The 11487-nt window shown below is 37.4% G+C and overlaps 1 non-coding gene across 1 annotated transcript; it reads left to right on the top strand.

Annotated features, from left to right (window-relative positions):
• The first annotated feature begins 334 nt into the window (after positions 1-334).
• Positions 335-468, top strand: LOC116583823. Its single transcript, XR_004282922.1, has one exon. It is a non-coding gene; the product is annotated as a small nucleolar RNA SNORA70 (small nucleolar RNA).
• Positions 469-11487: the final 11019 nt, after the last annotated feature.

Genomic DNA, 11487 nt, shown 5'->3' with positions numbered 1-11487 from the left:
AGAAAAGACTTATTTATTTTAGAGAGAGAGAGAGAAAGAGAGGGAAAAAGGTACATGTGCAGGCAGAGGGAGAGAAGAGAACAAGACTACCCCATGAGCGTGAAACAAAATGCGGGGCTTAATCTCATGACCCTGAGATCATGACCTGAGCTGAAATCAAGAGTGGGATACATAACCAACTGAGTCACTCAGGTGCCCCAGTAGGTTTATATATATATGATTGCCTTAATATTATATATCACCAAACATTTCCCTTGTGCCAGAAACTCTGATAGTTATTACAAATACAAAATTTAATAAGGCAGCTTCATTACCCCTAAAGAAATTAAAATCTCTGCAGCCAATTAAACTGACTGTGCTCTTCGTCTGTGGGGGCCCAGTGTGCCATGGCTGCAAACAGTAGCCTCCTCTGTAGTGTATGCAGTCTGTTGATTATATGGGTTTCCCTAAGGGACCTTGAAGACAGCCCTTTTTGGTGGAAGCTGGGGGTCTGACCTCATGGCTATCTCTAATTCAGCCTGCAGACAGGTATGCGGGGTGCCTTTGGAAAGCCCCAGGGCACAGTAGTCAGGGTCCACATTGGCCAACTCATCATGTCCATCCATACCAAGCTGCAGAACAAGGAGGATGTGATTGAGGCCCTATGCAGGGCCAAGGTCAATTTCCCTGGCCGCCAGAAGATCCACATCTCCAAGAAGTGGGGCTTTACTAAGTTCAATGCAGATGAATTTGAAGACATGGTAGCTGAAAAGTGGGTTATCCCAGATGGCTCTGGGGTAAAATACCTCCCTAACCGTGGTCCCTTGGACAAGTGGAGGCCTCTACACTCATGCGAAACTTGGCACTACCCCTTCACATCATATTCATGCCGACCAATAAATCCAACACCCTGTTAAAAAAATAAATAAATAAATAACTTAGACGCTGTTGAGGAAATCATGCTTCCAAACACATTTCATTATAGGTTGATAAGTGATTTCTTAAAAGAGAAGCATAGGATTTCATAGACACAACGAAGATGACCAACTGACCCAAACTGGGATTGGGGAGTAGAGAAGCCTTCTTAAAGGAAATGACATTTAAATTGGGTGAAGTCAGGCATCTGGGCGGCTCAGTCAGTTAAGCGTCTACCTTTGGCTCAGGTCATGATCCCGGGGTCCTGGAATCCAGTCTCATATCCGGCTTCTTGCTCAGCAGAGAGTCTGCCTCTCCCTCCGCCCGTTCCCCTCCCCCCTCCCCCCAGCATTTGTGCTCTTTCTCATGCTCTCTCTCAAATAAATTTTTAAAAAATGCTCTTTAAAAAAAAAAATTGGATTGAGTCATAAGAATATAATTCACTGTCTACGGCCATACCACCCTAAACGTGCCCGATCTCCTCTGATCTCGAAAGCTAAGCAGGGTCGGGCCTGGTTAGTACTTGGAAGGAAGAATATAATTCACTCAGGTATATACCCAATAGAAATCAATGTACATATGAATCGAGATTTATATGAGCAGGCTCACAACAGCTTCATTGGTAATCATCTTAAACTGGAAGCTACTAAAATGGTTATACACAGTATAATGAATTTTGAAATGGCTGCAAATTGATACAGTGAAACATTATATAGCAACGAAAACGTGAAATACTGCCACAAACAACAACATGGATAAAAAGCAGTGGAAATAATCTATGGTGATGATGGCTTTATTTTAGAGAGAATGAAATATTTTGAGGGATCATGAAGAGATTTTATGCAGTCAATGTAAAGGGAATCTGTTAAAGTTCTTGATTTTTTATCTGGGAGATGGTTACATGATGAGAGACAAAAGCAGTTAAATTTTTCTGAAACCCAGAGTTCCAGGTATGAAGTTCTAAGAAGTATAAGTGTGGGGAACATGGAGGGGCTTATAATCATGAAACAGAGATTGAACTTAATCCAACAGACAATTTGGAAGAAATGAACAATTTTAAGCAAAAAAAAGGATATCCCACTTCGATGTTTTGAAGATTTCTCCAGATACTTTAAGGAAAATAGTTTGGAAAGGGTGAATAATAACAGTAAGAAGGCAAAGGGACAGCTATTAGAGCAGTGGACTTGAGAAATAAAGTTATATTGAGGTTGTAGTGAAGATGGAAAAAGAAGACACACACTGAAAGCTTTGAAGATAGAACTGCAAATAATTTGGGCAATATTTAAATTTAACACCTGAAGAGAAGAGAGAAATTAAGAATGACTTTGGGGTTTCGTGATTCATTTATTTAAGTCCATTACATATAATAGATGGTGTTTTAGCCATGGATGTTTGCTTTAGATTTTAAGTCTGAACAGTTTAACATGAGAGCTACATAACACTAGCATCTCTCTTCACCAGCACTGTATATTTAGGTTAGCTGAATCACCTTCTGTCCCCCCACACATACACTACAGTAAGTTATAAACACTTTAGAATCTCATGTTTATCAGCAATCCTCTCCTCCTTTTTGTTGGCTATTGTCTTACTCCTGACTATTGACTGTCCCTCTTTCCAGCCAACAATGAGCTAAATATTTATTAGCTGATGTGGATTCCTTAATTCAACTCTTCACACTCCTGTGGTACAGAATTTCTCCACTATAATTTGTAAACAAGAAAAACGATTGACAAGAGGAACTTAGTTATAATACAGACTCTCAGGTCATTTCCACTAGAACTACCTGAAACATAAATAAAGGGTCCTGCCTGGTTTGAAAAGATATAGCTATACATGGAATTACATGCCCCACAGATTCATAACTTGAAGCCCTAACCCACACTGTGATGGTATTTGGAAATGAAGTATTGAGAGGATAATTGGGTTTAGATGAGGTCATGGGGGGGGGGCGGCTGTCATGATGTAGCTAGTACCCTTATAAGAAGAGGAAAAGACACTGGACACCTCTCACTTGGCCATGTGATAACAAAGTATGAACATGGTCGTCTGTAGTCAGAAAGAGAGCTCTTACTAGAATAAGACTACACTGGCACCCTGATAAAGGAATTCTAGCATACAGAATACTGAGAAAACAAAGCTCTTTTTATTTAAGCCACCTCCTCTAATGTATTTTGAGATGGCGCCAAAGCTGACTAATAAAAGTATAGAACTCAAAGGCAAGAAACGTAGTCGGCCAATGTGATAGGATGAAGCCACCAACTAGAAGGCTGGCAAGAGCGCTAATTTATTCTCTTCTTATGTCTACAGCTACATGAGCTCTTGTTTCCATCACTCTCTGGGATATTGCTTTAGTATTACCTCTATCTCTGAAGACTGATTTTCTTAACATTTCCATAAACATCTTACAAACATGCCTTCCCCAGAAGGGCAACCTCAGTTCCCGAGTCTAGGTCTTCTCAGTTCAAGGGACCAAGAGAGACTAAGTAGAATTGTTGTGCCCCAATTCCAAGTTCCTAGCAGGAAGAATATGAATTATTCTCCCTGAATCAGGTGCCTGTCTCTGGTTCAATGAACAGTAGGCAGATGATTAAGTCAAATACCCCGTGACTCAACCAGGAGGCTGTGGAAGGAGGATAAGACATAAGTGTAGCTCTGGATCATATTTCACAGTACCGGCAAGAGAAAGGAGTACTCGGAGGTACTATAAACGCACTATTGCCGGCAGTGATCTGTACCTTTGTAGATTTGACTTTTTTTTTTTTTTTTTTTTTTGGTTTTTGGTTTGTTTGTTTGTTTGTTTTCATTTATTTATTTTCAGCATAATAGTATCATTATTTATTCACCACACCCAGTGCTCCATGCAATCCATGCCCTCTCTAATACCCACCACCTGGTAACCCGACGTCCCGCCCCCCCGATTTGACTATTTTTATTAGTACATATCTATGTGCTTGTTTCCTTTGTCCTCTTTTACAATTTTTGCCCTTTACTCTTCTACCAACTCGTCTCCTCCTCTTCTTTTTTCTTTCTCTCTCTCCTTTCCTCTTCCCCCACTCAGCCTTATCTCCCTGATATTGTTTTAAGAAGACAGTAGCGCATGGATCCTTGTAAAGTACACCTCTATTATCAGGAAGAGTAATTTCATAGACTATGATACTAACAGATCGACATTGCCAAGGTTAATGGCGAAATCATCTGTAACAAGATGTATTTAAAGTCAAATGGACTGTGTTATTCATGCTTTTTTGAAAATTTGAGTAACATTAAGTTCATTTTCTTAAGTGTCCCACTGTTTCATCTTGGACAGGTAATTGCCATAGTACCAAGTTCAAACTATGGCATCTTGGAGATCCCTGAGGGGCACCTGAGAGGCTCAGTGGGTTAAGCCTCTGCCTTCGGCTCAGGTCATGATCCCAGGGTCCTGGGATGGAGCCCTGCTTTGGGCTCTCCACTCTGTGGGGAGCCTGCTTCCCTTCCTCTCTCTCTGCCTGTCTCTCTGCCTATTTGTGATCTCTGTCTGTCAAATAAATAAAATCTTAAAAAAAAAAAAAAAAAGATTCATACCTGGATTACTTTCCCTATGAAAAAAAAGAGAATGCCAGGGGAAACTGCAATATAAAAGAAAGGGAATGAACAACTATAGTGTATAAATAATGACTTTCCTGGGATTTTCAGGGGCAAGTTTACTCAAAGCCAAATGTATTGGCAGTCCGGACACATATTACACTACTCATTGGGAATGCACTCAAAGGCCAGTAGGTTACTTTTGTACTGCTATCCACACTGATGTCCTTTGACAACAGATTTTTACAAAAGGTTGTATATTGGAAATTTCAAAATAGTCTTATCTACAGTACCTCAATATCTTAGTAAGTCTTTAGTTACCTGGCGGTTGCCCAATAGGTAGCCATTTGGTTGCTTATGGTAATAATCACCTGTAAAGAGCTACTATGCTCTCTTCATTCATAAAAATTGGGTCAAATAAAAATAAAAAATAAAAGAAAATAATTCTGAGTAAATTTTTTTTAAAATATGAAACTACATCAGGGAAATACAAATCAAAAACACAATGGAATACCACCCTATACCAATTAGAATGGCAAAAATTAACAAGACAGGAAACACAAATGTTGGTGAGGATGTGAAGAAATTTAAGATATTAAACATACAGCTACCCTATGACCCAGGAATTCTACTACTAGGTATTTACCCCAAGATATAGTTGTAGTGGGAAAAAGGGGGTACATGTACACCAATGTTCATAGCTGCAATGTTCACAATAGCCAAACTGTGGAAAGAACAGAGATGTCCTTCAGGAGATGAATGGATAAAGAAGATGTGGTTCATATATACAATGGTATATTACTCAGCCATCAGAAAAGATGAATACCTAACATTTGCATCAACATGGATGGAACTGGAGGAGATTACGCTGAGTGAAATAAGTCAAGCAGAGAAAGACAATTATAGGGATTCACTCACATGTAGAACATAATAAATAGAGCAGAGGACCACAGGGGAAGGAAGAGAAAACTGAATGGGAAGAGATCAGAGAAAGAGACAAATGATGTGAGACTCTGGACTCTGGAAAATAAACTGAGAGTTACAGAAGGGAGGAGGTGGGATGTTGGGGTAACCACGTAATGGGTATTGAGGAGGGCACATGTTGGGATGGGCACTAGGTATTATAAGCAACTAATGAATCATTGAACACTACATCAAATATGATGTACAATATGTTGGCTAACTGAACATAACAATAATAAAAAAATCAAAAATATTTTTAAAAATGAAACTACATTTCATTCTAATATTCCCAAAATATGTATTTGTCAAGCAAGCAATTCCTGATATATTATCTCCATTGAAAACAAAGGCCAATTTGCCCAAAGAAATGATCAACTCTTTATTATTAAAGTTTTCTGAGTTCAGTTCATTTAAACAAATATATAGTGCACCCATTCCATAAAAACTGTGAATCACACCCAAAGGGGTACAAATACATATATAGCCTCTACATTTTAGAACTTAAATTTTGATAAGAAAAAGCAGAGAAGTAGATGAGCTTATACTGGAAAAACTTAGATATGGTACCATCTGCACATGATGTAAGAGTACAGAGAAAACAGCCTTCTACCAGTAGAAAGGTTTGAGTGCGTACTTGAGAGACGTTTTAAGACACTAAAAAAAAAAAAAAAAAAAAAAAAAAAAAAAAAAAGAATCCCATGCATAGGTGGGATGTGAATACATAAGAAAAAAGTGAAAACCAGAATTGAAAGGATATACTATATAAAAAGAAGATGGATGAAATACTTTGCAAATGATTGAGATGTTTGTAGAAGAGAAAATGGAATTAAGGTTGACTACATTTATAATGTGTGATGACCAGACAGATGGTGAAGTTCTAACAGAAACAACATGTGAGACTGAGAACACGAGATAAGAGAAGTCATTATGTACTTGATTTTATTCATGTTGAGTTTGAACACCACAGACTTATCCATAAAAGTTATATAAGTAGAAATCAGAGTGAAATCCATGTCCAAAATTAAACATAAGGGTGATATTTAGACATATGAGTCACTAAATAAGAAGAGTCAAATTCACCAGAATAGATACACCCTGAAGGTAGAAAGGACAGAGTACATGAGAGTTATGCAAAGAGAACTGGGGAACAAAAACCTGATGAGATGTATAAAAAAAGAGTTTTCTATGGGGCACCTGGGTGGCTCAGTGGGTTGGGCCGCTGCCTTCGGCTCGGGTCATGGTCTTGGGGTCCTGGGATCAAGTCCCACATCGGGCTCTCTGTTCAGCTGGGAGCCTGCTTCCCTCTCTCTCTCTCTCTCTCTCTCTGCCTGCCTCTCTGCCTGCTTGTGATCTCTGTCAAATAAATAAATAAAATTTAAAAAAAAAAAAAAAAGAGTTTTCTATGAAGAACGTTAACAGAAAAACCAGAGATTTAAAAGAAGAACCTACAGGGAATTTATGCCAAACCAAAATAGGTGAGTTCTTAAAAGAAGGTAGTTAACAATATCCCATGGTTTTCGCATACTGACTGTTAATAGAATACTGACAAAATCCTGAACTTGTATCTCATGAGAAGTTTGTTATCTAACAGAGAAAACATCAAACTGTTAATTTCGTAGCAAGTAAACAAAATAATCAATTTACCTTTTCAAATGAGTGTCAAAAATCTCATAATGATGCTACATCAAAAAATCTGTATTGTCCTTCCAATATACACACAGACACACACGAGCATAAGTAGCAAGTGAATTATTGAGAAAAAAATTAGACATAAATGTAATTATACATATGTACATATATGTTAAATAGTTATATAATCCAGAACTCTGTGTACATCAATCTAACAGCAAAGGTTATGGTAAGTATGTACATAACTCAACCTTACTAGAAATTTCTTCCCGTTCTGAGTTGTAAGTCATCAACTCTACTGAGGACAAATCTTTCTTCTCTGACTTTCCACAATATCCAGTGGCTATTTCACCAAAGCCAAACAGCAACGTCCAGATAGTATTTTCATATCGCAGATTCTTTTTCTTTTTTTTTTTTTAGATTTTATTTATTTATCAGAGAGAGTGAGCGAGCACAGGCAGACAGAATGGCAGGCAGAGGCCAAGGGAAAAGCAGGCTCCCTGCCGAGCAAGGAGCCCGATGTGGGACTCGATTCCAGGACACTGGGATCATAACCTGAGCCGAAGGCAGCTGCTTAACCAACTGAGCCACCCAGGCATCCCCATATCCCAGATTCTTACAGTGCCTACTGTAGCTTGAAAGGACAGATATGCTATTGCCACTTTTAAACCTTCATACTAGACAGTCATTGCACACTCAATTAAACCATTCTAAATGATTTATCATAGAAGGACAGTTTGTGAATGGATTATTAATCGAAACATCTTGCCAACAACTTCAGAGTAGATCCTGGAGGAACTGGTTACTTAATGTTCAAAAAATGTTCTGAAAAGAAAATCCCAACCTAGATACATTGCAGAGAATGGTTTATTTGAAGTATTACTAAAAATTGGAGAGTTCTTTACTAGAACTTACTGAAAGATATGAAAAATGGATTATTATTCCCAACACAGCTTCGGCATGGCTTTGGGATCACAGCAGGAAAGAGCAATTACAAGATATGTTAACTTCCCTTTACCCCTCAAAATATGTTCATTATCCACTGACTTAGCTTGCAGGTTATGCTTTGTTTATAAGATATGAAGGGCTTTAAATTAGTAAAAATGTATTTAAAACAAATAAGTAGGTCATTTCCCACACCTTTAGAGTTAACCCCAAGGAAGCCAAGCTAGGTAAACCACTTTCAGAGAAAAATCTTCTGATTAGGCTCAAAGTATGACTTAAATAAAAATATTGCATTTGAATCTTACATGTAAATGGGGAAATAATTTTTGCACGCCTTACCCATAACATTCCTTCCTTCTTAAATGATACTATACCCATCTTTAGCTCTAACAAATCTAATCAGAAAATGGTATCGGGTGAAAAATCAGGAAACTATATCAAATAAACATAGCATATTTCATAGTAAAGTCAACACAAACACAAGACCCACCTAAATCCACATTTGGAACAGATACAGAACTAGTCAGAGGGGTTTCTGCTGCCAAAGACATTTGAGAAGGTTATATTTTCCCCAGTATCACAAGTTATGTATTTATTCACCATATTCTAACATAGTATTTCTATAGTTGTTGTCCAAAGCAATATAAATTTTAACCAAGATTTTAAAATATTCGAAGACCTTCATCTGCAAGAAGGTTAAGAGATATGTGTGGGAGGAATGGTTAATAAAATAACTCCATGATATCATTCTCAACATTCATAATGCAACAATCATTTGTTATAGTCCCTTAGTTGTAAATAAGGGTAAATTAAATGACACGAATCTATTATAGACTTCACTCTTCCGTTGAAATAATCACTGTCTACCTTGGTCTTTGAGTCAGAAAGTGATACATTTCATAGAACAAAGAAAAAATCCAAAATATGAAAAATACATAAAAATTTTGTGAGGAAATATGATGGAAATTTATTCATGTGCCTGAAGGGTATTTCTACTGTCAGTAGGTAAAGGCAAGTTAATTGCCTTATTGAACAAAATGAGCATTCTAGAGCTGCTTCAAAATAGTCCTATTTATGGAATATACTGCAATAATTTAACTTACATGCAATTTAAATTGGCATTTTCTCTAGTTGAGTTTAACCTACTCAGATCATTCCTTAGCTTTGTGTGGATGCACACCTAATTTTTATACTGTATTTGTACTTACTTATTAACTAAAGACTATGCCTTCTGTTTATTCACAGAAAACCCACATATTCCATAATGCCTACTTAAGTGTTCTGTGTAATGTTCAGTGTGATCTGCATAGAGTAGACATTCAATAAATGTTAATGCTTAATAACATAATTAACATAAATAAAGTAAGCTGTCAATAAATAATTGCTGATTAACTACTCTTGCGATTCTGAACATTTTTCTAAAAATCACTTAGGGGAGTTATTTTTCAACTCCGAGTCATTCATTTGGTACCATTTATCATGTTCATGTAATAGAAAGCAGAATGGCATATTAATTTATTTTGAAATAAGCCTCCCAGCTTATCATATACCACAATCTCTCCCAAGTGACTATTGCTGACCCTAGTATCAGGACCTTCATTTTCTGAGAACCCTCTGTCGTCCAAATTCACTGAATGCTCTCCTTTCAAACCTCATCATCTTCTAAATTTTGCTAACAGCTGAACTGATTTAACTTCGCTGTGCATGAACAGTAGATAAATAGGTACTGTGCACAAAAGTACTCCATGTCCTGCATGACAGGAGTTTTAATACAATAAATGAGTTTCTGTGATAAAGGAAACCTTTCTAGGTAAAGAAGACCAATTTTAATTTAGAAGGAATATACCTTTTTTTTTTTTTAATATTTTATTTATTTATTTATTTGACAGACAGAGATCACAAGTAGGCAGAGAGGCAGGCAGAAGCAGGCTCCCTGCAGAGAGCCCGATGCGGGGCATGATCCCAGGACCCTGGGATCATGACCTGAGCCGAAAGCAGAGGCTTTAACCCACTGAGCCACCCAGGCGCCCCAGGAATATACCTTTAAATGAGCTAAATCTGCATGGAGCACTGGGTGTGGTACATAAACAATGAATTCTGTTACACTGAAAAGACATTAAAAAAAAATTAGCTAAATCAAGGGGATGTTACCTGAGATAAATAATTTAGTATTGTTGCATACAACTACCAGTAGTCTTGTGCACTATCTTCACAAAATTGTCATAAAATGCCAACTATTACTTTTCAGATAAGACTGTCCGTAGAAATCGGTATAATCAATTTCTCACACTGATCCTAGCTGTCATCATCTCATAAACATATGGAGTAGTTTAAGTATTTGTTGTATACACACATGTACCAAAGACTGGTTCTCACAGGAAATGCTCTCATTGATTAATTTTAAGGTACAGTCTTTCTAAATTAAGGTTGGCCTATCTTATGGAGGAATAGTCTTCTCTTTGCAAAAGCTGTCATTTCTTTCACACAGTCACACTGTCAATCTTCTAATTCTTTCCACAGCCTCCGCCAGACTGCCTCCTACAGGTCAGAAAGTGAATAAACTTTATAAAATGGTGAGATCCCTTGATGGCTGGGTGGCTTAGTTGGTTAAGCAACTCCCTTTCGCTCAGGTCAGCATCCCAGGGTCCTCCGATGGAGTCCTCCATAGAGTTCTTGCTCAGCAGGGAGCCTGTTGCCCCCTCTGCCTGCCACTACCCCTACTTATGTGCATTTTCCATATTTTTCTTATGATCACTTAAACACAAAATAGCATATTCCCACAAAAAAACACATTGCAAATTTACAAGTTATTGAACTTAAAAGCATCCTTTACTACCAAGACATTTATAAAATATAAATGTTAAGATCCCCAAAATTCTTCTTTAAAATGAGACCTACCTTTTAAGGTAATCATACTTCTAGTAGTCCTATGTCCCAGAAAAAGCTCAGGCGGCATGGGATCTATCAATCTTCTACACACTAATTGTCTACACAAAAAGCACCTGGTAATCAGTCTGCTCCAGGATAAGGTACAGCAAACATACGAGAATCTCTCCCTATGCATTTAAATTACACTTCTAAAAGGATTTTCCTTTTGTGACTACACATTTTCCTAATTATTTTAATTGCCCGAGCAATTATCATTTGTCAGTTCAGAAATTAAAGGGAAACAATGATAAATACCAGACTTTGGGTATTTATCCTCAACAGTAATAACTTTTTGCTTATTACCTCAATTTAAATAGTAATATTTTACTTTGAATGAGAGTTATTTTTAATTCAACAAGTTGCTAAAACCTTTTATGCATTACGTGAAATGATGTCTAACAGATGAGGTGACCTACATGCAAAAAGCACATTGAAAATTTTCTTTTCATACAAAAGCATACAGTCATAGGTGCACATCTATTTTCAGACTTCGCATGGGATCAAGATGGTGTGGAGGAATAAACATGACAACTAAAAAAACAGCACTACTACATGGAAGAATTC

This window comes from Mustela erminea, chromosome X, assembly GCF_009829155.1.
Source record: "Mustela erminea isolate mMusErm1 chromosome X, mMusErm1.Pri, whole genome shotgun sequence".
NCBI classification, from domain to species: Eukaryota; Metazoa; Chordata; class Mammalia; order Carnivora; family Mustelidae; genus Mustela; species Mustela erminea.
Note: the sequence above shows the minus strand (reverse complement) of the source record. Positions and strands in the feature narration are given on the sequence as shown.